Source organism: Anser brachyrhynchus, assembly GCF_964034855.1.
Source record: "Anser brachyrhynchus genome assembly, chromosome: 1".
Classification (NCBI taxonomy): domain Eukaryota; kingdom Metazoa; phylum Chordata; class Aves; order Anseriformes; family Anatidae; genus Anser; species Anser brachyrhynchus.
In genome coordinates this window covers 172,526,200-172,551,579 of record NC_137694.1, presented here as the reverse complement: position 1 = coordinate 172,551,579, position 25,380 = coordinate 172,526,200, and the positions used below count along the sequence as shown (strand labels likewise).

The window sequence follows — 25,380 nt, the reverse complement described above, 5'->3', positions numbered from 1 at the left end:
ACAATTTAATACCCTTTTGCAAATCTTAATTTCTCCAATTCTACAAAAAAATGCCCACTGACTTGGTGGGAATTAAAGTACTTCTAACTGAAGGATGCTAAAATATAAGCTAACATTCAGCAATAGCAAGTCATTGTGTTCTTGTTCTGAATGATAATTTGGTGCATGTGTGAGACAAGCCTGAGGCCTAACCAGGACTTCCTACAGGGAAAGGAGGAACAGACAGCATGGTATGAGTCCCAAAGCACCACTTTCAAGTGTTATATTTCAAAAACAAGTCTAAGACTATTCATGGTAGAGAGGACATAGGGACAGAAGCATTAATTAACTGTCCAAACCACAACTCTTAAGTTTTGAATTTTCAAAATTTTTCTGAAATCTGTCATTTATAAACTAACCGAAGAATAAGAATAAAGTTGATTGGTAAACAAAAAACAGAGTAGTGGTGACAGCAGAGCATTGCTAAACCGTGCAAGAGACTGTGCCAAGTTTGAAGAGAAATAGCTGTTCCAATAGTTTCCATGAGAAAGAAGAATGAGAAACTAGTTTCCACAAGAATGAATAACGAGAAACTATCTGGGGATTCAAATGTTACTCAACATATGCAAACACAAAGAAAATGATCTTCTTGGACACTGAGGAAATTATTTGAAATAAGATGTCACATATTCCCTTAAGTCACTCCTCTTAATACTACAATGGGCTACTGTCACTGTCCTTAAAGTTAGCTTTCATATCATTTTTTAATTGCAAATTCCAAGTTAACCTATGTTTTCCTATCAGGCCCTGTCCATCAAACCAGCATAATAGCTATTTTAAGGTTGGCCCTGTGTGGGAGATTACTGATGCTGAAAAAATCACATCACTGAAATATTTGACTAATTAGTTCTGAAAACAGATTGAAACTTAACACAACACAAAAAGTACAACTATACAGTTATAAAGCAATGTCACTTCTAATCTTGGCTAGGAACCAGGGATACTGTAACTTGTAAACTTGTATTCTCAGTAAGCACAAACAACTCCTTCCTTCATGCCCACTATTTATTCACCAGTTATCCATACTGGGGGCAGTTACTAACCTACACGCTTGGGAGACCAAGACTTGGAAGAACATTCCAGAATTTCCCACTTGCTTTTGATGAAATGCTATGTTATCTCAAACATTGCCAAAGATAAAAGACTCAGTGCTCAAATACATATAAGTTACTCTAAAAGAGAGAACTTGAAAGACAGAAGGACTCTGATTTTGTCTGTAGGTGATATTGGACTCATATAAAATCATCTTTCCCAAATCTGAGTCAACATAATTGCCTTCAGCTTCCCTTAGAGCAACTATTTCTCTACATACACAACAAAAAAAATTGCATAAACATCAATGAGAAAAACGGTTGAAAAAAGACTTAGATGATTTACACCAGCAAGATGCTAGTCAGGTTAGATGTTCACCGTCAATACTGTCTCTGTATGTGGTTGTGAAAAGTTCTACAAGCAAACAGTAGGATGTGAAATCTGTTGACTGATATTTGTTTTCTAAGCAGCTTCTTAATTATCTTGTTTCATTCCAAAATTTTTGCCCAAAGAAAACATGATATTCCTTCTACTTTTAGCCACTATAAATAGTAAGATCATACTAAGACTTAGCTGATTCCAAAGCCTAAGTCAGACTAATCCAGACTTTCATGTATTTCCTTGTTCCAAACCAAAAAATAAAAGAAAAAAAAAACACATTTTAGTAACAACTCTTCAAATATCATCAGATGAAATGTATATTTTCCACTGAAGTACAACAGTACAACATGAAACGAGTTACTGGCAAAAACTTATCTGAATAACCATGTTATGTATTAGGATTTCTCTTTGACTATGTATAAGGGAAATTAAAATCAGCTTTATAGCAAGAATAGCTTTAAAAAGACTCATATGATTATTTGTTTTCTTATATTGAAAGCTTTTTGCATTGCAAAAGTATAGACACAACCCCTTTAGTATGAGCTTCAGTGGTTTAAAATATCAGCATCTCACAGAAGTCCTAGTATAAGGGATTGTGAAAGTACTCCTTAATCTATTAAGTGAAAACCCTTCCAAAACACCTCACCTGATCATTTAAATTAAGCGGGTTGACTGTGTAGTGAAGTGCTAGGAATAACAGAAATTCCTACGGCTAGAAGGAACAACTTTCAGCATACACGTTAACAAAGACCAAAAAAGAAGACAAGGAGAGAGAGAGGAAAGAGTAGAAGAGTAAGGTTAATTTTACTGCAGCAATAATTTGGAAAGCTGTAACACACATGAAAATCAAAATATGTGCTTTAGTGAAAACAAACTTTAGTGAATCTTTATATAAGCATGCACCAAAAAGTATTTTGGTGTCATTAACTGAGTAACTAAACTACTAAAATGAATGCAATGTAAACAAACTCGGTTGTTGGATTCCCTTTTCCAATTAGCCTGAAGCTGTTTGTGCAATCAGTTTAACAAGGGGAATTGCAAAGTCCTGCACCTGGGGAGGAAAAATGCCAAGCACCAGCACATGCTGGGGGCTACCCAGACAGAAAGAAGCCTGGCAGAAAAGGACTCAGGGGTCCTGGTGGACACCAAGTTGAACATGAGCCAGCAATGTGCACATGCCACAAAGAAGGCTAATGGTATTCTGGGCTGCATTAAACAAAGTATTGCCAGCAGGTGGAGGGAGGTGATTCTTCTGCTCTATTCAGCACAGGTGAGGCCACACCTGGTCCAGTTCTGGGCTCCCCCATCTGAGAGAGACATAGACATACTGCAAAGAGTCCAACAGAGGGCCACAGAGATGAACAAGGGACTGAAGCATCTCTCCCATGTGGAAAGACTGAGATAGCTGGGAATGTTCAGCGCAGAGGAGAGGCTCAGGGGACATCCTGTCAATGTGTAAAAATACCTGAAGGAAGGTTTCAAAAAGGATGGAGACAGGCTCTTTTCAGTGGTGCCCAGTGCCGGGACAAGAGGCAATAGGCACAAACTGAAACACAGGAGGTCCTATCTCCTGTCATCTGGAAACACTTCATTATTGTGAGGGTGACTGGCACAGATTTCCCAAAGAGAGGTGGTGAAGTTACTATCCACAGATATTTTCAAAAGCTGTCTGTACACAGTCTTGTGCAAGTGGTACAAGGTGGCCCTTCTTGAGCAGGGGTTTGGACTAGGTGACTTCTAGAGGTACCATCCAACGCCAGCCACTCTGTGATTCTGCAATTTGATATGACAACAGGTAGCTACTGGTGATGTTTTGAATTTTGATTTAGTATGAAATTCATGGCTTGCAAACACTATATATATGATTTCCATAATTTTCTGAATAGTTATCTCTTTAATAAAGATTTTACTTATTTTAAGTAGTTATCCAGTTGCTTCAGCAACATCCTGAATTATATCAGGGACATAATTTTTATTTTAAAAGAATAATAGCATTAATAATCATTATTGCCATCACAGCAGTAATGATGCTGACCACTGAGCATACAGAATAGGTGCTTATCATACAAAATTATCAAGCTCCAATTCTGCATGCAGCAAGATTGAGAAATGGAAGCATATACATATGCTATTAACAAATAGGATAAAAATCTTAGAAATTTTAGCTCTAGCATTTTTATTTGGTTCTCAGACTAATATCCAGAAACTATATAATATGCTAAATTCTGCTTTTGGATTCTTCCAGTATTTAAAGGAACTGAAAGAACATTTGTTCAGACACAGTGAATATTCAAAGCTAAAATGAAGTTTACATCAGAAAGAAAATGTTTATTTGCAGGCTATGCTGGAAGCTGAATTGGTTTTTATACCTTAATAGCTACAGAAAATACGTTTTTATGGTAAAAGTTGGGTGTTCTTGTACAAAATTGCAATTTAAAAACATCTTTCCAAATGCTGTCAAACCCTGGAAGTGACCAATTTACATAACTGTGGCGGAGCCTTTCTTTTAGACATCTGTGATTACTCCCAGATCTTACCCCAACATTTCATTATTTATGGACTTGCTAGGTTTGGGGACAACATACTAAAATGTTGCTTTTCTCTTACTCTTTACTAAACTGACTGAATACTCATCTAAGTCAGAATATGCACCAGGACCAAAATACAATGCACTGTTTTATATCAAGTCCTGTCAAGACAAACAAATTTAAGGACAACCCTGCTGCTCTGAAAAGTACAACATCACTGTTCATTGTATGTTTAGGTTTTTATTTTTTTCACCAAGCTACTTGTAGATGTTTATTTTTTTCACCACACTTTAGAGATTGAATCATACACTGGATGAAACAGCACATGAGTCTCATAGTAAGGAGAACTATAAAAATACTCTACACTAGAATTTGACTGCAAGACATTAAAAGTGTATATGTTGTTCTATATAATGCAAATACACATTAATCTTAGCCATCATGATCCTTTTATATGTAAAACCAAACTGATCAGTGAGATACAAATGGAAAAAAAAATGACTTTGGAAAAGAAAAAATAAATAAATAAGAAGGATTTGTCCTCATACTGATGAAAGAATAAATTTCTCGATGTAAAAAAAAAATTAAAAAATACAAAAAATCATAATAATGCTTCCTACTCGTATTATACTTTAAAAGACTATATTTCTCCTTTCAGATTTCACAACAGTAAAAAAGGACTAATTCTCATTTTTAATATTCTCATTTGACTAAATTAGAGGATTATCTGAAAAACCCAGATAAGATACAGCAAGTTCAATTCATTCAATAGAAACATGTTTAAAAAATCTTTCTCTCATAAATCTTAATAGTGAAATATATAAGGAAGGAAAAATAAAAAGGCAAGAACCCTTTTCACTTTATAGATGTGAAATTAATTACAGAGATAAGTGAGTTACCAAGAGATATTCAAAATCTTTAAAGAAGTTCTACACTGAACACCACATCTCAGGCCAGTGCTTTATCACCATATCCTTTTCATGACTTGCAGCACAACAACAGATCTATTATACTATTAAAAATACACATACTTACAGCCTTCTCTAAATATGTAACCTGTTCTATTGAAAACCAAACCAAAACAAAAAACTAAATAATAGGAGAAAGAAGAATAATTTTCTTTATAAAACATGAACATAATCTTTCCTCTCTTCAGAGGATGCTGAAGAGCACAATATTGACCACAGAATCAGATGTGGACATTCTTACAGTTGAAGTACTATTTAAGAAATTCTTGCTCATTCAAAATACTCGATGTAAGCTCTCACAGAGCTTATGGGATGTATTTTAGACACACAGATAGAATCCGTGGGATTAAAAACAAAATTTAACTGGAACTGGTTATACAGCAAGGAAGTACTACACCAGGTGACAGTGTATCTATTCATAAGACCTAAGAGATCACAAGGCCTCCTTGGCAGTCAGATACAAGGGAGCTAGAAGCATACTAAATTCTTTATCACATTAACAAGATGCAGATGTCTTGCTGATCTCCATTACTGTACACAGATTCCCTTGGTTGTCTACGACGGGCCTTTTGCTTTCAGCGCTACTGTGCATTTCATCTCAATTCCATAATGAATAACAAAAGATCATGCTAAAATATGGAAACAATGTCAGTGATTACTTTTATTTGAGATTTTCTATGTGTGTACATTCTCTAAGCCCACCAGCTGCATAGCAGCAGGATTTGCTTCCAGGCAGATCAAGGGCTAAAATATCAGTTGTGCTCCAGGATCCCTGTTGATTGAGACCAAATCCATAGGTCAAGGTAAAGCAATTTTGGATGTTCAGAGGCATTTTAGGGAAGTGTGCTGTTCCTGAAGGAACTATGTCTAGCAACCTATAGCAAGCAAAGCCTAGTGAAGTATTATGATTCAGCTACAGTTAAGTTCTCTTTCAAGTGAAAATATGATTAAAACAAACAAATCCAAACATAAACATTCCCCACACTGCTAAAACTGGACTTACATTAAGCATACAAAAATAGTTTTACCCTGCACTTGTGTAGGTTTTCCACTGCCATGTGATAACAGGTGCCTGGTGCAGGCATTTCTGGGTAGATTTCATCTTTTGAATAGAGTTTCTGCATTTTCAATTACAGGAATTCAGTATACGATAAAGGGAAAATCATTAAAAAATTACAGAAGGAAAGACTCCACTTAATAACATCTGCTCCAAAACACAAAGAACAAGTTGTAGACTTGAACTTAAATCTTCCGTATGGAATCATGCTACCCTATCATTGAATCACCAGCTTAGCTTCCCTCCTAATGAATTCGATTCTGAGACTCTCAGAATAAGGCTACATATATTGAATACACTGTTATGTCTTTTTTAAGAAAAAAAAAAAAGACCTTGCTTCCACTTTAATTATATTTTTCTCAAACAGCAGGAAGAAATAAGAAATAACAAGAGCAAATTCAAATATTCTTTAACCCCCAAATTAAGAGTTCAAAATCCAGGGAAAACATTTTAGTCTTGCTTAGTGATCTACTGCAACAGCAACTGCAAACTACCTTCACAAACACTTAGAAAAAAATAGAAAAGAATAGACAGTCTCTAAGATACACCTAAAGCATACTAAAGTAGATTAAAATAAAGTGCTAGGGAAAAAAACTATTTGTTTATCCACTTCAGGTCTTTTTAAAACTAATTTGCCCATATTTTCAAGATGAATGCCTTCTAACATAAATCCATGCAGTGCTTTCATTAGTACTGTAGTACAGGTAATGGCTAAAGCATTAGAAATTAGTAGAAATCCAGTAGCAGAGAGCTTTGCATGTTAAGAATGGGTACATCTTTGTTCTGAGGGAGAATAATGCTGAAGGAAAAAAGGAAAACAACTGCACAGATCTCAGTGAACTTTAAGGTGAAAATCCCCAGGAGATATATTACAACTGTAATGTAAACTGTACCACAGTTGCTAGCCGTCACATTTTTACATAATAGTGTATCCATTACACCAGTCCATTACAGACTGCCCCACCTAGCAGGTGCTGAGTAAGCACTTCAGCAAGTAGCTCCCACTGTGCTGCCTTTGGCAGCATTGCTAGGAAAAGCAAAGCTAGCTCACTTCAAGCTAATTGGGGATTTCTACTTAAGCTGCAGTATCACCAAGGAAGTGGCCCACCACAGTACACAGTTGCTAGACAAGCACGAAGTGGACAGACAGATCTGGGATCTGACCAAGTTACTAAAATAAAATAAAAATATATATATAATGTAATTAAATTAAATAAATAAAAAAAAAAAAAGAGCAAATAATACATTGGGTCTGGAAAGAACAGAGAGAGAGTCACACCAGTAGAAATGCCAGATACCTAACAATGCAGTCTGATTTCTCCAATAATCCCTGAAAGCCCCAAGTTTTGTGATCAACTTATTCCACCAACTACCTATGTGGAAGCCGACCACGGACGAAAAACGTATTCTGGAAAATCCTACACTGAACTTCTTTAAGTATTTTGAAGCATTCCCTGCCTCCCCCCAACTCTCACTTGCTTCCATGAACACAGCTGAAAGGTACAAGAGGGGAGGACTACAGTCCTGTCACTGAAAGGGTAAATGATAGATTCTTCAAATTGGGTAGCATGAACTTACCTGACCATGAGCAGTTGCTTTTATCAGTTCATATCTGAAGAGATTATTCTCTGCTTTTCTAAAGGAGCATGTGCTTTAAAGACACTGTCAGCCTACCTAGCTCTGTAAAAATGAATAAAGTTTCATTGAAGCCAAAGAACATCCCACTTAGCAGAAACTTCAGTTTCTACCACCTTCCTGGAACATTTTCATCTTGAGTTGCCAAGTGTGGAGAACCCAGTCCCACCACTGACTCAGCCAGGGATGAGAGACGATGTCGGGACATATCCTGTAACAGATGGCTTCTGACTGCTTTGGGGAAAAAAAAAAAAAAAGAAAAAAAAAAAAGAAAAAAAAAAGTAGGCACTTCCATGTTTGTCTTTTCTCTCTCAGGCTGCATGGATGTAAAAGCTGCAGAAGAAAGTGGCAGGATGTCATCACTGTACCAACACCATGCAGAAGGAAAGCAGAAAATACAACTTTTTGGTATACGCGTCAGCTTGAATGACATGCTGCACATTATTTATGAGACGTGTGAGAAACAATCCATTGTACAGAACAACGATAGTCAATCCTAGATATAAATTCTCTGCTGGTCGATTACCACTATACCCATTCCCTTAGCCATGAAAATGACCTGACAGAGCCATAAATTCACACATTGTCCATTTTTCAAAGACAAGCTCCCCCACAGACAGTCTGCAGTGCACCAGCCATGACATCGGTGTAAACATTTACTCATTTATTATTTTATGCTGACTGCCTTTCAGCTTCCCAACACGGACAAGCAAGTAGCCATGATAATGTAACCTGGGCCAGGTTCAAGTCCCAATGGCAGACTGAATACAGGTTTCAGAGATGGCACTATCACTTGCTCTCCCATTAGTACACTGGAACTTGCGAAATATGGATTTTCCTGTAACACGAAAACTTCCATAAATCCATAAGATTTCAGTCTATACATGCACAGGACTGGCTTTCTACCTACTAGGTTTTTTTTTTCAGAGAAGCAAACAGAAAAGTTAGTCTAAACTTACTGAAAATCTTCATAACACCTGGCAGTGACCCAAAATCTTTCCAAAGAGCCTGACTGATAATTAGTGCATTTTCAATGTTTTGCCCCTTTTGGGGCCAGTGTTCTAATGGGTTTTAGTGCTAGCAAATTGGTGCTAAGATTTGTTCTGTGCATTAACGTGCTCTGAGTGTTAAGTTACTTATTTGTAATGATACTGTTCCTGTAGGAAAGCCTGCCTTGATTGTTAATGATACTTGAGGCTCTTAATCTGAAAACAAAGGGGGAGAGAAACTGCAGGGTGTGGCATAGTCTGCTACACAGCTTGTCATTTACTGAGAATAAAAACCTCATTTAATTCCATTGATAGCACTCAGAATATTATAATAGGCATTTAATTTCCTAAACAAATTGTGTTATAAGAAGCTGGAGCAAGATCTAAAATTACAGTATTTTAATTGTTTATGCTTGTTTGTGGTTTTACTTTAAGCTAGGAACTGTTCAAAAGTTTCAAAATTGTTTATTTGAAAACAGTAATTTCAAGAAACTTACTATTCCCTTACTCTCACATTAAATGCATTTTTAAATCAACACCACAATACAAAAGTACAGTATTACCTTAAAAAAAAAAAAAAGAAAAGTTCCCTATATGTACAATGTCAGACTTCTGAGCATCAGAAACTATACTAAAAGTCAATTGGAAGGAAAAAGTCTGTAACAATTATTCATATGTTGTTATGGTCAAAACATGTTATGACATCCAGAAAAGAAAGCATGAAATCTAGGATGACTGGCAAAGAATCATAAAATAATGTTACGCCAGATTTTCCTGATGCTGTCAACCTTCCAAAAATTTTGTTCATGTTTTCCAAAAATATTTTGAAAATATAAATTGCAGGGGAAACAAACAAACAAAAACCCACACTTTCCTTTTGTGTTTTAACCCTGGCAGGCAGCTAAACATCATATAGCCACTCATTCTCCCCAGGTGGGATGAGGGAGAGAACTGGGAAGGTCAAAGTGCAAGAACTCATGGGCTGATGACCTTGGTGGCTGCAGGGTTCTTTCTCACTCCTTGCTCTCCCAGCTGCTGTTGTGCAGCAGTTTTTTTTGTTTGTTTGTTTGTTTGTTTCTCCTTTCTTAAATCTGCTCTCACAGAGGCACAAACATCATTGATAATTGGCTCATCTCTGGGCAGCGGCAGGTCCCTCTGGAGCCAGCTGAAACTGTTCCTTATCTAACATAGGGCAGCTTCTGGATTCTTCTTACGGAGGCCACCCCTGCAGCCCCCCACTACCAAAACTTTGCCACATAAACCCAATACATATCACCATCCAGAATTTTTCCAATCTTTTTGCATAGTGTCTCTAACAAGTGTTTTTTGTTATTGTTTACTTTTGTGACTATGAGGTTAGAATGTGGCAGAAATAGTAAATGACTGTAGACTAATCTCTCTCTTTTGTACTCTGTCTCTTCATCATGCTTTCCTCTCAGATTTTTCAATAGTTTGTCATATTGGAAAAAAAGAAAAAAAAATCTACTGAAGTGGCTTTCTGTTATGGAAGAAAGCAAACAGAACAAATGAAGAAAAAAAAAAAAAAAAGAATCATAGAATGATAGGATATCCCGAGTTGGAAGGGACCCACAAGGATCATTGAGTCCAACTCCTGGCTCCACACAGATCTACCCTAAAATTCAGGCCATATAACTAAGAGCACAGTACAAACACTTCTTAAACTCCGACAGGGTTGGTGCCATGACTATGTGCATGGGGAGCCTGATCCAGTGCGCAAAAGAAGGAAGGAAGGAAGGAAGGAAGGAAGGAAGGAAGGAAGGAAGGAAGGAAGGAAGGAAGGAAGGAAGGAAGGAAGGAAGGAAGGAAGGAAGGAAGGAAGGAAGGAAGGAAGGAAGGAAGGAAGGAAGGAAGGAAGGAAGGAAGGAAGGAAGGAAGGAAGGAAGGAAGGAAGGAAGGAAGGAAGGAAGGAAGGAAGGAAGGAAGGAAGGAAGGAAGGAAGGAAGGAAGGAAGGAAGGAAGGAAGGAAGGAAGGAAGGAAGGAAGGAAGGAAGGAAGGAAGGAAGGAAGGAAGGAAGGAAGGAAGGAAGGAAGGAAGGAAGGAAGGAAGGAAGGAAGGAAGGAAGGAAGGAAGGAAGGAAGGAAGGAAGGAAGGAAGGAAGGAAGGAAGGAAGGAAGGAAGGAAGGAAGGAAGGAAGGAAGGAAGGAAGGAAGGAAGGAAGGAAGGAAGGAAGGAAGGAAGGAAGGAAGGAAGGAAGGAAGGAAGGAAGGAAGGAAGGAAGGAAGGAAGGAAGGAAGGAAGGAAGGAAGGAAGGAAGGAAGGAAGGAAGGAAGGAAGGAAGGAAGGAAGGAAGGAAGGAAGGAAGGAAGGAAGGAAGGAAGGAAGGAAGGAAGGAAGGAAGGAAGGAAGGAAGGAAGGAAGGAAGGAAGGAAGGAAGGAAGGAAGGAGAAAGAGAAAGACAGAGAGAGTGAGAAAGAGAAAGAAAAAGAGAGAGAGAAAGAGAAAGAGAGAGAGAAAGAAAGAGAGAAAGAAAGAAAGAAAGAGAAAGAGAGAGAAAGAAAGAGAGAAAGAAAGAGAAAGAAAGAGAGAGAGAAAGGAAAAGAAAGAAAGAAAGAAAGGAAGAAAGGAAAGGAAGAAAGGAAGAAAGGAAGAAAGGAAAGAAAGAAAGGGAAGAAAGGAAGAAAGGAAGAAAGAAAGTGGTTAGAAAAGCTGCCTGGCAGGGAAGGACCTGGGAGTATTGGTTGATAGTCAGCTGAATATGAGCCAGCAGTGTGCTCAGGTGGCCAAAAAGGCCAACAGCATCCTGGCTTGTATAAGAAGCAGTGTGGCCAGCAGGACTATGGAAGTGATTGTCCCCCTGTACTCGGCTCTGGTGAGGCCGCACCTCGAGTACTGTGTTCAGTTTTGGGCCCCTCGCTACAAGAAGGACATTGAGGTACTCAGGCAAGTCCAGAGAAGGACAACAAAGCTGGTGAGGGGTCTGGAGAACAAGTCTTACGAGGAGTGGCTGAGGGAGCTGGGATTGTTCAGCCTGGAGAAGAGGAGACTCAGGGGCAACCTTATCGCACTCTACAGGTACCTTAAAGGAGGCTGTAGCGAGGTAGAGGTTGGTCTATTCTCCCATGTGCCCAGTGATAGGATGAGGGGGAATGGGCTAAAGTTGCGTCAGGGGAGGTTTAGGTTGGATATTAGGAAGAACTTCTTTACCAAAAGGGTTGTTAGGCATTGGAATGGGCTGCCCAGGGAAGTGGTTGAGTCACCATCCCTGGAGGTCTTTAAAAGACGTTTAGATGTAGCCCTTAGTGATATGGTTTAGTGGAGGACTTGTTAGTGTTAGGTCAGAGGTTGGACTAGGTGATCTTGGAGGTCTCTTCCAACCTAGATGATTCTGTGATTCTGTGACATTGGAGTAAAGCAATGTATTCTTGATAGGATTTCCCAAATTGAAACATATTTTAGATTTATTTTTAGGTTTGGCCTGGGCCAGTTGTTGTAGGCATAATGGTACTATTTATATTATATTGTGGATAAAATTGGTCATCCTATGACATTATAAGTCTGTTTGATCTTACTGTACAGAAGACTTCAGATGAATTCCCGTTTAATACCATGGAAAGGCAAATTTCAGCTTGCATCCTTTTATTTGGTAACAGGCAAGAAAAAAAAGGGGGGGGGGGGCAAATTATCTTCTGCCTGAAAATATTGAAATAAATTTATATGGATATTTGTCCTGCTCACCAAGAACAAGTGATCTTTTGATTGGCTACAGCAAAAATAAAAATAAAAAAATCCACAGGTTATATTTGATATCCGATGGCTATAGTTTTCTGTAGAGAAGTTTATAAATATTGCCTCATAATAGAGAGAAAGTGAACTAGCACATGTTTCAGTGTAACATGTTTACCAAATTTGAACTTGATAACTAGTAAATATTAGGATTTTTATCATTCTAGGAAAATAAAAAAGTAAATGCTTAAGCAGTAGAAAATTAAGATTTACTTATTATTGTAACTTTTTGTATCAACTTTATAGTCCTCCCTGACCTAACTTCTATGTGTATTTTGTCATCTTAAGGGAGAGAGTATTCAGGTACAATAGAGCAGATTGGATTGATAGTGTATCCTTGGGTAACAACTGCAGCAATGGGTCACTATTTCTTTGTTCTGGAGTAGAGATAAGTGAAAATGCTTATCTCTATTCTTATGCTTATCTCTTATTTCATCACTATTAGATTTCTCTTTGCTCTGGAACAGGAGCTATGCATATTTCTGTATAACTGGACATAATAGCCCTGTAAATGTCTGAGCCAGGGAGCACAACAGGGATCCAACAGGATCCGAATTCCATATTTTGGCAACAGAAAGTCATCTGCCATATCCTCTTCTTGGTGTTCTGCTAATCCTGGAAGGAAAAACAGGGCACACAGACTGGGCAGAAGATGCAGCGATGTTCCAAAAGGGTAAGTTTAGATGCAGTCAGAGCATTTTGAGCTACTTATGCTGTTCTTCATTTTCTGATGTCTCATAAAATGTATTATAAGCATGTTTATTTACTTGTCTATGTACAATTTTACTCTAGTTTAAAAGTGTTAGCATTTTTATATGCCTGAATAACAAAGCAGTGTACCTCAAAAATGAAGACACTATGCAGTAGTTTCTTAGAAAATACTAAACCAGCTGGTTTCTCTTTGTAATTGAAATTGAGGCTAAAAGAATTTCTTTAAAAAAAAAAAGAAAAGGAAAAAAAAGTATTGAGAAAAAAAAAGCACTTATGAATTGAAAGCAGTCATTGTAAAGCAAACAAACAAACAACAACAACAAAACCACAACTTGTTCTATTACCAGTGTAGTTAAAAACTAAACTTCAAGATACTATTAATCCTATTTATTTATCCTATTTATTTGTTAAGTCCATGTATTTGTCATATAAAGCATATACTGTGTAATAGTTTCAAAATGTTTGGACCAATTTCTGTTCTGGGGTACAGTGCTGTACCATTAAGGAGAGCCCACTAACATCAAATGTATTACTCATACAGAATTAAAAAAAAAAAAAATATTTCATACCTTTTCCTTGCTTTTTGAATGAAAAAAAAAAATCCATATAAATATGTGGTTTCTATTATAAAGTGTGACTGCCCATCTCAGACTGTATTTCCTCAGGTCATTTAAAGACAGATAGGATTAAATGTAGTTTAGGTTGACACTGTTTTTTTGTCATTCTTACTGGTAGCAAGTTCATTTCACTGCTTATATTTTCATGCAGCGCCAATGTCTAATTGAAGTAAAGTTTAATTTTGTTGATGAATAAAGCCCTTCTAATTTCCTTTCACATCAGCCTTAGGACTAATAAGTGGAGTTGCAAGCGTCATTTAGTTAGATTGAGAATTTTTTATATATAGAAGCTCAGCACAATTGTGTACTTTTTTTTTTTTTGCTTTTTTTTGTTGTTATTCACTTTCTTTTAGATTGTTTATATGCTATGAATTTGCTTCCTGATTTCCTTGAAAAATGTTAGTTTCAAAGGAAGTTTCAGAGACCTCTTCCCTTTTACCTTCTCATTTAAACATTCTTGTGCATTTGGTGGGATGCCAGATGCATGAAGTCAAGATGCACAGACTGCATGAGAAGTTTTTAGGGTATCTCTCTGCTCTCTGTTTTTGTGCATTGCTTATTGAAACTTGTTGTTCTTATGCTGGATAACGTGTGGCAATGTGAGATGAATAGCTATTGAACACTTTAGAGTTCTGGAACAAAATTGTGCTAAGTATTTAATTTTTTAATCACTGATGGGGGAAGGGGAATTTTCTGGCAGTTTTAACAGTGTCATTTACAATCATTTAGTTTAGTGTTGGTGGAAATACACAGAACAGCTCAATTGTGCTGTGAAAGCCTTTCATTGCTTGAGTGGTAGTGTTGAGCCTTATGTAAGCCAAATGTTTTTGAAATAGAGCTACTTACAGAAGCCTTACAGTGTCTCTGGAGGGCTGCACCAGGGCAGGATTATACTGATTTTGACTAAGGGGCTTGTTACCATTTTTCCTAGTGAAATTATATATTACTAATGACAGCAGTTTTGTAAGGAAACACAAGTGAAGGTGCAGTAGATATTGCAGTAGAAGGAGACAATATATCGTCTGCCTGCCTGCCTTTTGTTTTCAAGGTCTAGCCTTAAAAAATTAAAAGACAGGAGAAAAATAAATTATTAACAGTGCTCATGAAATTTTAAAGATACAAACATATCCTGAAATATAGTAGCAGGAGCGTGATAAACCCACACCCTTTCCTTTTTTTTTTTTCAGTAGTGGACACATTCATGCAACAGCACTCAAGCACAGCTTCTTACTGCAGGTGCTTTTCCCATTTTGGGAGTTCACTGCCCTTGTTTTATTAGCCTCAGCACTTTGAAAGTGTTGGCTCACCCGCAGTGCTTGCAAATATATCACTGTCCATGCTGCCTTTGCTTTTTGTATTTACTGGTGTCATATACGTCAGGGTTTCTGATGCCCTTGAGAAGCTGTGACCATTTTTTACATGTGAAAGAGTGCCAATTCATTTATTAAGACAGAGTCTGTGAGGCCTGGATAAATTTATTCTATCTAACATTTAATAAAACATTAAATTAAAAATGTGACATTCTGTGACACGTTTAACGTTACCCTTCCAAGGTTTATATTTGAGAGTTGCAGGGCCCCACTCTCCAGAAGGTAACATGCTATCAATCTAGCTCTGAGGTGACAAGGCCACTGATGTTTTCCTGTGGTGGTTGTTTAATAATTAATTTTTCATTGCTGGCATGTTCAATAAATAGATTGCAACATTTAAGACTAGTTTAATAGGTTTATAGGTTTCTTATAAATTCCAATAATTCTAATAGTTAATAAGAGAATAATGAATTTGTGCTCAAAGATCTTAAGATCAATCAAGCAAATTAAAGTTGGCCTAGGCCTAAGCTGTGGCTGGTTTTGTTTTGTTTTTATTATAAAGTGTACCCTGTGTTTATAAGCCTATCTGGTGAATTGTCGAATTTCTTAGTGTTTCACTTGTCATATTAATTTAAATCTTTAATCTGAGGACATGGCAGGCATACAAAGTTGTGCATTAAATCAATATTATGTTGCAGATGATGTCTCTGAAGAGGTTGCCATTTGTGTAGGGGAATGCAATAATAGGAATAATAAAAAGAAATTGCATTTTGATCTTTCCACATATGTTATTACAATGCTGCTCACCCGTTTTAAAAAATGTACAGCTCTCCTTGTAAAGGCAATCCCTTGTACAGAGCTTTGTCACATACTCAAAATGCAAAGTAAAAAAAAAAAAAAAATAGAGTCCAGATGGGGAAGTCTTGTCAGTTACTATTAGGATTCAAGAGAATCGGCTCTATGAAGAGGGAGTCTGTTGCTTACCAGGAATTTGCTTGGCATTTAAAATAGGTGGTTTTAGTCTCGTTAGAGTTCCTGATAGTCAGGGATAACCTCATTAACAAAGTTAATAAAAGAGGAAGGTACATTTGGTTCGGTTTGTCTTCTTGCCTTATGTCTCATTCAGGGCCTCATTTTCCACTTCTTTTTAAACTCCTCTGTATAATCATTCAAACTGGTGCAAACAAGGTGATTTTGTGGTTTCATAGCCATTTCCACTATTTACTACTGCACCCACAGTACGCTGGAAAGGGATTCAAAGCACTGTTATTCATTCCTGGCTCTGCAACTATTGTACTGAGCATCCATTCACTCTACTATTTATCCATTTACTACATCTGTAAAACATAAATCAAGCTAATGACCTCAGTAAGATGTCTTCATTAAAAATGCTGGATAAGAGTGTATTATATGAGATGCAAAACAGTTGGAAATTGGGGCATTAATTTTTCTAGAACTTCAGCATCTGTGTCTGTACTGGTTCTTTTTTTTTTTTTAATGTAAGTCTGCTGATAGAGGACCTTGCAAAAAAAAAAAAAAAAAAAAAAAAAACCTCTGTGATATACCCTGAAAAGCAGAGGGGAAAAATGCAACTTCTCTTATTATCTAGATTCTAAAGAAACCAACCTTAGGAAAGGCTGTGTATCTAAACTGGCCCCTGGCAACCTATACGTCACATTACACATCAAGGCATTTCTTTAGCCTTCCTCATTTCTGCCATAAACTAAGGATACTGCTTCCCAAGCTTGCAGGTAAGGAAAAGACAGCGAGGTAGCAAGTAATCATTGCCCAGGCAGCAGTTAGCTGTGGCTGCTGCTCCTGTTTATCTGCTGAACAACTTCTAGAAAGATTATAGTCTGGGTACCCATGTGTAGGAGGAGAAAAGAAGTTAAGGGCTTGGGAAATGAATCTCTTGTGGTTATAGCAAGTAGAAAGACTTACAGATGGAAAAATATGTTGCACTGTTGCTGCGTAGAAATAAGATGAGAGGACAAGGTATCAAAATGTAAGAGAAAAAAATCAGGGTTTCATAAGATGATAAAAAGAGGTGAAGGGCTGGCAAACCTCTGTTGCTGGAGGATTGAATTATGAATATGAATTATCAGCCTCAGCTGATGGGGACTCCATGTATTTAGAACAGGCACTACTTATCAATAACTGGTACTATCCTGTTTCTGGTGTTGGCAGTAGCTCATTAGTACTGTGAATAATGATGATTATACTGACAGAATATGTATTTCTTTACTGTAAGCAGATCAGGTGCTGCAAACTGGATTTGTCATGCTGCAAACCGTCAGTGCTGCCTGCTCAGGGGAACTGATTGCTGTATTTGCCGTTTTCAGATTTGGACTCGCAATGACTGCTAATCCTGTGGTAAGAGATCATTGCTGATCCATTTCCACAAACAGTAGCTGCCACTCAGTGGCAGGCAGTGACCTTTTTCTCCTAGTGGTGACCAGTCACCTTTGAGAAACAAGTGGCACTGACCAGTGAATGCAAATTGCACTTCCTGCACAGCCGCTCACTAGTGGGGCATGTTCTTTGTAGGCTTATCTTGAGGCAAGACAGTTCTGTGGTGACTTTGTAGTTCACAGCAGGTGATGAGCAGTGATAGTTTACTACTGGAGTATGTACTGACTTCAGGTAAGAAGCCTGGGTCTGAGGAGGTAGGAAACAGTGGAAAAATGGGACTATGGTAGCTAGAAGGGAATCAGGTACCAATACATATATAAATATACATATATGTATATATTTGTAAGACTAAGGATGTAACAAATAAGCTACTTAAGATTTTGAAATAAGAGGAGGGAATAAAGGAAGCAGTAAGAGGAATTTCAGGGTGGAAGTATTATGCTGAAATTCTAAGTGGTCATCCATTCATTTGCCTTGTGCAGTCTCATTTAGTCTAACAAATGTCTTGATATTCCTATAACTGAAATCCACATAATATTTCAATGAAGTCATTCCTGAAACAAAGTGGGAGATTAAAACTCAGTACGTTTGTATATAGAACAGTCACAAAATCCCTAAGAGGTGCTATTTTCTGAAGGAGAGATAGTGGGTGGTTTGTCTGAACTTAAGCATTTGGAATAGACGTGATAGCAAGACTTCTCCTTGATGTACAGTAAAAACACAAAAAGAACTGCAACAGCAAACCTATCAAGTTGAAGATCTTTGTGAGAAAATATGAATATATAGCAACTATTCTCTCCTCAGAAAACTAGGAATATTTATTAAAAATAATACAATACTGATAGGCAAATGGGAGAGCATATTAATATGTTTGGTATTTCTTTTTTTTCTTTTTTTTCTTTTTTTTTTTAAATCCAATATACGAGGTTAGCAATAGCACTGCATTGATGCAGAATGATATGTGCATATGTTTGCATGAACTACTGGCCTTTTAAAATTTCTCGTAATCCTATGGAAGGAAGACAAGCATTTGTTATGAGATTCCTTATTACCGAAGAGAGTTTTACTTGATAAGTAAGATAATCTTTTGTAGTCCAAAATAAATTTTGAAGAGGGGATGACTAAGAAGTTGTATCTCTTTATTTGTTATAACTGTGATGAAATAACTCTTAACAATCTGTAAAGTGTGAATTTTGTATCAATTGTGCATTCAACTGATTCCCATTCCCTAGATATGTAAGTTTAACTCTCCATCTCTTGGATCTAGTTATTTCAGTGAACCTGGGAGTGACAAATCCCATTTCTGGCACTCTGCTGAACACTTAGATAAAAGTTTTGTGCAGCAAACCTTTGCTACTACTGAGTGAGAGTCCTTCTTTAGCCTATCCAAAATACTTTTCCTTTTTTCCTGGTTGCTTTTAGTCTGACATAATTGTAACCTTCAAGGTGATGTTAATATTCATCTAGTGTATGGAACCTTATTTCCCTCCTTAAATATCTCTTATGGTTGGACATGTTATTTGAAAGCCTGTGCTTGTTAATAAAGTACAGAATTTTAGGTCTCAGTTCTTTCTATTTATAGTTTATGAAAAATACCATTTTAGATCTACAGCTTTGTAACATTTGAAAAATGCTGACTTGTTAAAGATAACCATTGCATATTTCTGCACAGAATGCTCTGAGAACATTTACTTTCTGAAAAAACATCAGGTTTTAGGCTGAAGAAATGTCTCTTCTAATTCTATCTAAGTTATTTCTTCCATGTTAGTGTTACTTAGAGGACTCTGGAGGTGTTTAAATGCCCACATAATAAATTTGATGTGAGTTATTGGTGACTCAGTTTAAACGTGGGATCAACACAACACTTTATTTAAAAAAAAAAAAAAAAGGCAAATAAAATGTAGCAGTTAGGTTTTCGTTGACTGAATGGGTTCCTTGATTTTCAGGCCATGCCACAGAACATCAGAATAGTATTCCCTCAGGGTCCTTTTTTTAACAGTAGGCAGTGTAAAAGGGAAATTAAGGAAATTACAGAAGCCTCAAAAGGGAAACTTATCAACATTTATGCTGAGTTTCTTTCTATCTAACATTTCTAGTAAAAGGGTTAAGCACTGAAACATGAGTTTATTTTCTTGAAAAAAAAAAAAAGTATACTGTCCAGCGTAGCAGTTGATGGTCTTATTAGCCATATAAATATCTAAGCCTCCTTTGAATTCTGCTGAGCTCTTAGCTTCGGTGATATCTTGAAGGAATATAATAAAACATGTTTCATGACACCGACATTCTCTTTTCTTGGGAATGGTCTACTCATTATTATGAGAAGGTATTTGCCACTGTCTTCTGGCTCCAACTGATCTGATCAAACACCTTCCTACCACAGCAGCCAGCCTTTTATTCCCTGGGATAGAAAAAAATGTGTTTCTCCCTCTCCTCTCTATTAATAGTGTTCAGATACTAATGGATTGGTCTTACAAAATTGAATTCATACAGGCTGACAGCTACCGGCTCAGGCTGGATTCAGTCAGCCATATAGATCATTGATGGACCATGGAGAGAGTCAGGGAGATGCTTCTTCAAAAATAAGTAAGAAAATATGGTATGAACTGTGTGCTAATCCACATCAGACTTATAACAGGTGGGTAGAAGTAATAGTAATTTAGAAAAAAAGATTGGTGAACATTGCAGAATATGCAGATTAATGAAGTAATAAGGACACAGGGCCAGATCCTCAGGGCATGGTAAATCATCATCCCTTAGCTGAAGTTTCTGATGCTGTGATGATTTACAACACCTACAGAACTGATCCAGTAGCAAATCCTTAGTGATAACGTTGGTGTTTTCTCCTGGTAACAGAGCTACAGGCATCGGGAATGACAGTTGGTTCGTGGGGCAAGTTTAGAACAGAATATTGAGAAAAGACAACAGGCATATTTACAGCATGTGGGGAACTTAAGTCTGGAGAAGACCTTCTGGAGTTGCTGTGTTCAGTTCCTTACTGTTACAGGCAATGACATCATATCATCCCATTCATTTTTTTTCTTAGAAACAAAGTGGTTAGTTGAGGGAGAGTGATATTTTAAGAACAGCTTTATTCTGAAAACAGATTGATGGAACTTTTATCACATGCTGCCCTCTGGTTTCTTTCATGATTGCTTTTACATATTTCATTTGAAAGAAAAGAATTGTATATTAAAAGTTTTTTGTTTATTTGGTAGGCTTTTGTTCTTGCTTTTGTTTTGTTTGTTTTTCCCCTTAATGCCATTGTTAACCCTGCAAGTCTGGGGGAGCTATGAAAGAATAAAGTGGATGATCTTCCAGTTCATTAATCTTCCAGGATGCTAATGATGTTCTATTTCCAAAGAATATTTTTGTAAAGGCCATGGGACCCATATACACTACCTACGAAGCAAGAATCAGTAGCATTGAGTAACACAACACCAGTCCACTACCGTTAGTAATTTGAATTGGTGGTGCATTTTGCTGCAGCATGGAGCTGCACTAAATTGCTACCTAAAGTCTCTGATAATTTGGGAGTGTCCACAGCACCCCAGTCCACTGTGTTATGTCTACTGAGACTGGAATTTTGTCTGCCAAACCTGTAGTGCAGGAAGCAATATACAAAGCCAGAAGGACATCCTGGTTTACAAATAGGATGCTGAGTCTGCAAGGACTAGATAGATTGAAAGGCTGTCTATTGACTTGTAAATTCAGAAAATGTGACTGTGAATCCTTTAATGTACTGAAAATGCAAAAGTGTTCTATGCTATTTATGAGTGTCATTTACAGAACAGGATTATACTATAGGTGAACATCAGCTCTTCCTGCAGAAGCTCTGAATTTTGATGAGCAGTGAAGTGTTACTTAAGCTCCAAAAGTATTTGAAATTCTGTGTCACTGTTTTTACCTAGAGATTTTTACTTGCTTCAAACAGTTACTAGAGTGCAAACATAATGATGTCATGTGTGTTTGTATCTGAGATCTGAAAAAAAAAAAGAAAGAAAGGAGGGCTTTTTTAATCTTCCAAAATGTAGTTCCTGATAATTGATAGAGAAGATAGCATGTATAAGTATTTGGTGTTCATTCCCTAAACGCAGTCAGATTTATATGGATTCATCAAAGTTTCCCTTTCTCCAGAGAAGAATGAAAATGAACATTTTGCTAACAAATGTTTTTTGATATTTCTAGACATATTTTTTTTCCTGCCTAGCTTTGAAAGTCTCTGTAGTCTCTTTTTCAGATGTTTACCAAATTTGGTTCAGGTACCATCAAATCTTTGCAAGACAATGTATACAGAAATTGACTGTTAGGAAAGAAAAATAAAATTTATTAAGCTTGTTGTCTTTCCAAAACACCATGTTCTTATTTTCTTGATCAATACAGCATATTGTGAATGAGAGTTGCTTTATTTATTAAAATGAATTATTTTGAAACAACAGCAACAATTTATGTGAGATGTTTTGCTGGAAAACTATATTATTCTTCCTAGGAAAACACTGGATCTCCTACAGAGGAATAGTTTTGAGCTGTTTGAGGTTTGGAGCTGAAGTGGTAGTAACACTAAGTACAGTATCCATGGGGTAAATAGGCTAAAATATTTTCATGTATAACTGCTTTATCTGTCTGTCTGTCTATCTAATAGCAGGCCAAGGGTCAGAACAAAATTCATAGAAATAATCTGTAAATCAAGAGTTTGATACAGGGCAGTGTCACATGTATGGAAAATGTAAATTCTAACCAAACTTTAGGTATATGTAATGGCGTACCTGTTCACTTGTTCAGTATTCCTGAGAAAGCTGCACCAGTGAAGATAAAATAATCTAAGTATGTAGGAAAGTGGCATTGTGAAGGGGCTTTGGAGGGCTATGGGTTAATTTTATGAAGTGCTACTTCTATTATCGGAAAGTTGCATTCATTACTAGAAAAAATAGAGAATTAATTGCATAATTTCTGAAAGAGCACACACAGAAATAATGATTTAGAAAGTGAAATCTAAGTTTTGGAATCTGTTTACTTCCTATAGTATTTTACTAAGTGAAAATTGCCTGGCACAAAGCCTTCTGTCTGTGGACATAATTCTGTCTGTAGATTATACTGTGCAATTTATACAGCAGTTTATAGAGCTGCAACTGGTCCACCATACTTTCTATATGGTAAAGTCTTTCGTAGTGTAGATACCAACAATTTAGCTGGATCAGATATGAAAAATCTTAGACACTTGGTCCAAATTGTTTCTGATTACTTTGATTTAATTAGCTTGTACAAAACAGGTGCTCCAAATGCAGTTAAGGACATCTGATAAAAATAGTATAAGGAGTCAGAAACCCTATAGAAGAAAATTAGGTTAAAAAAATAAAATCATCACTGACTCTTCAAGTTAATATAATGTAATATTGCAATCTTGTTGGTCTGTGAATTCAATACCAGTAACATGATATTAGAACATGGATTCTAATCCAGAACATATCCATGGATTTAGAACAATTTATATGATGCCATCACTACAGGAAATAGCGACATAAAAAGTACCATAAAGAAAAAAAAATAAAATCTTCAGGAGTCCTTGGACTAAGTTTCAATGAAACAGTCCTTTTGATAAAATGTTTACTACATATCGCCACAATATATTCCTATTAAAAGATGGCAACTGGGCAGTTGGGAAGAAGGCTCTTATTTTGGTTGGACTCTGTGCTTCATGTCAGGTGGAATATCTGGAGGGAAAACGTGTTTACCCTTTTGCTTGGAGTGGATTCTGAGTGGTAGGAAGAGTTAGAGGAGAGGGAAAGGAAGATGAAGGATAGGACCTGGAGTTTGCTGAGCAATGCAGGAAACAGGTGCAGCCAAGAGAGATGGAGGAAAAGGTTGCCCTCTTCTTCCTTCCTTCCTTCCTTCCTTCCTTCTTTCTCTCTCTTTCTTTCTATCTTTCTTTCTATCTTTCTTTCTATCTTTCTTTCTATCTTTCTTTCTATCTTTCTTTCTATCTTTCTTTCTATCTTTCTTTCTATCTTTCTTTCTATCTTTCTTTCTATCTTTCTTTCTATCTTTCTTTCTATCTTTCTTTCTATCTTTCTTTCTATCTTTCTTTCTATCTTTCTTTCTATCTTTCTTTCTATCTTTCTTTCTATCTTTCTATCTTTCTTTCTATCTTTCTTTCTATCTTTCTATCTTTCTTTCTATCTTTCTTTCTATCTTTCTTTCTATCTTTCTTTCTATCTTTCTTTCTATCTTTCTTTCTCTTTCTTCTCTCTTTCTCTCTTTAATGGAGGTTTCTAAAGCCTCTTCTTCTCCCCCTGTTCCCCTTTACAGAGAACATTATATATTTATTCTTCCTTGTTTTTTTTTTTTTCAAAATGATTGCCTTTTTAGGTTTCCAATAATCCTCTCTTGGTTCAGTTTATATCCCCCAGCAGCTGCCCAATAGTCTGTTTCCTGATGTTACAAATACATGGTTATGTTGCTTCTTCTATAACCTTTCCCTCATTGTGCTGAATTTAAAAAGGAAACTTTAGATATACATTGGGTAAATTAATTACTTCTTCCAATCACAACATTTTTTCATTGAAGGTATGAGTTAATGAGTGATTGTGTTTGTGTTAACTAAAAGATTTTAATTAATCTCAGTATTCTTTTGTTTAATCGATTAGCATACATAAGAACGGTCCTACTGCACGCCAGCCAAGAGTTGACCTAGCCTATTGTTTGGCCATCAATAATAAGAAAAAAAAAATAGAAGAACAGGGCAAAGATGTTGTTTCTCTATGACCTTTTTGATTTGTATGTTTTTTGTTTATGTTGTTGGAATTTGTGTTTTAAGGGTCCGCTGCATCAGGTATTGCATTTTGTGTTTGTATTCAATACACCTTGATGGACTTCCATTATGTAGTTATATGTGGAAAAGGACTTTTCTTTTTTTTCCTGAACATTTAGACCTACCAAATTTTATTTTATCTTTCATTGAATTAAACTGACAGCTGAAATAAAGTAGTCTCTTTTTTATTTCTCACAGAATCACAGAATCATCTAGGTTGGAAGAGACCTCCAAGATCACCTAGTCCAACCTCTGACCTAACACTGACAAGTCCTCCACTAAACCATATCACTAAGCTCTACATTTAAACGTCTTTTAAAGACGTCCAGGGATGGTGACTCAACCACTTCCCTGGGCAGCCCATTCCAATGCCTAACAACCCTTTTGGTAAAGAAGTTCTTCCTAATATCCAACCTAAACCTCCCCTGGCGCAACTTTAGCCCATTCCCCCTCGTCCTATCACTGGGCACATGGGAGAATAGACCAACCTCTACCTCACTACAGCCTCCTTTAAGGTACCTGTAGAGTGCGATAAGGTTGCCCCTGAGTCTCCTCTTCTCCAGGCTGAACAATCCCAGCTCCCTCAGCCGCTCCTCGTAAGACTTGTTCTCCAGACCCCTCACCAGCTTTGTTGCCCTTCTCTGGATTCGCTTGAGCACCTCGATGTCTGTCTTGTAGCAAGGGGCCCAAAACTGAACACAGTACTCGAGGTGCAGCCTCACCAGAGCCGAGTACAGGGGGACAATCGCTTCCATAGTCCTGCTGGCCACACTGTTTCTTATACAAGCCAGGATGCTCTTGGCCTTTTTGGCCATGTGAGCACACTGCTGGCTCATATTCAGCCGACTATCAACCAAAACTCCCAGGTCCTTCTCTGCCAGGCAGCTTTCCAACCACTCATCTCCCAGCCTGGAGCGCTGCTTGGGGTTGTCGTGCCCAGGTGCAGGACCCGGCACTTGGCCTTGTTGAACTTCATACAGTTGACCTCAGCCCATCGGTCCAGCCTATCCAGATTCTCCTGCAGAGCCTTCCTCCCCTCGAGCAGATCGACACACACCTAACTTGCTGTCGTCTCCAAACTTACTGAGGGTGCATTCAATGTGTTCAATATGGTGTACTTCTGCCAAAATAGTCACCGGATGCAGGTTGAT

General features: G+C 37.2%; 2 protein-coding genes across 17 annotated transcripts in view; one reads left to right on the top strand and one right to left on the bottom strand.

Annotated features, from left to right (window-relative positions):
* PCDH9 (protocadherin 9) overlaps window positions 1-25,380 on the bottom strand; it is an 800,116-nt gene that overhangs the window by 589,323 nt on the left and 185,413 nt on the right. The window lies entirely within an intron of this gene.
* Window positions 1-25,380, top strand: part of LOC308187742 (uncharacterized protein) — a gene marked incomplete at its 5' end in the record, with an annotated part of 533,458 nt that overhangs the window by 424,615 nt on the left and 83,463 nt on the right. Inside the window, one exon of the mRNA XM_080575983.1 lies at window positions 11,695-25,380. This exon is cut by the window's right edge and continues 83,463 nt beyond it. The remainder of the gene's footprint in view (window positions 1-11,694) is intronic.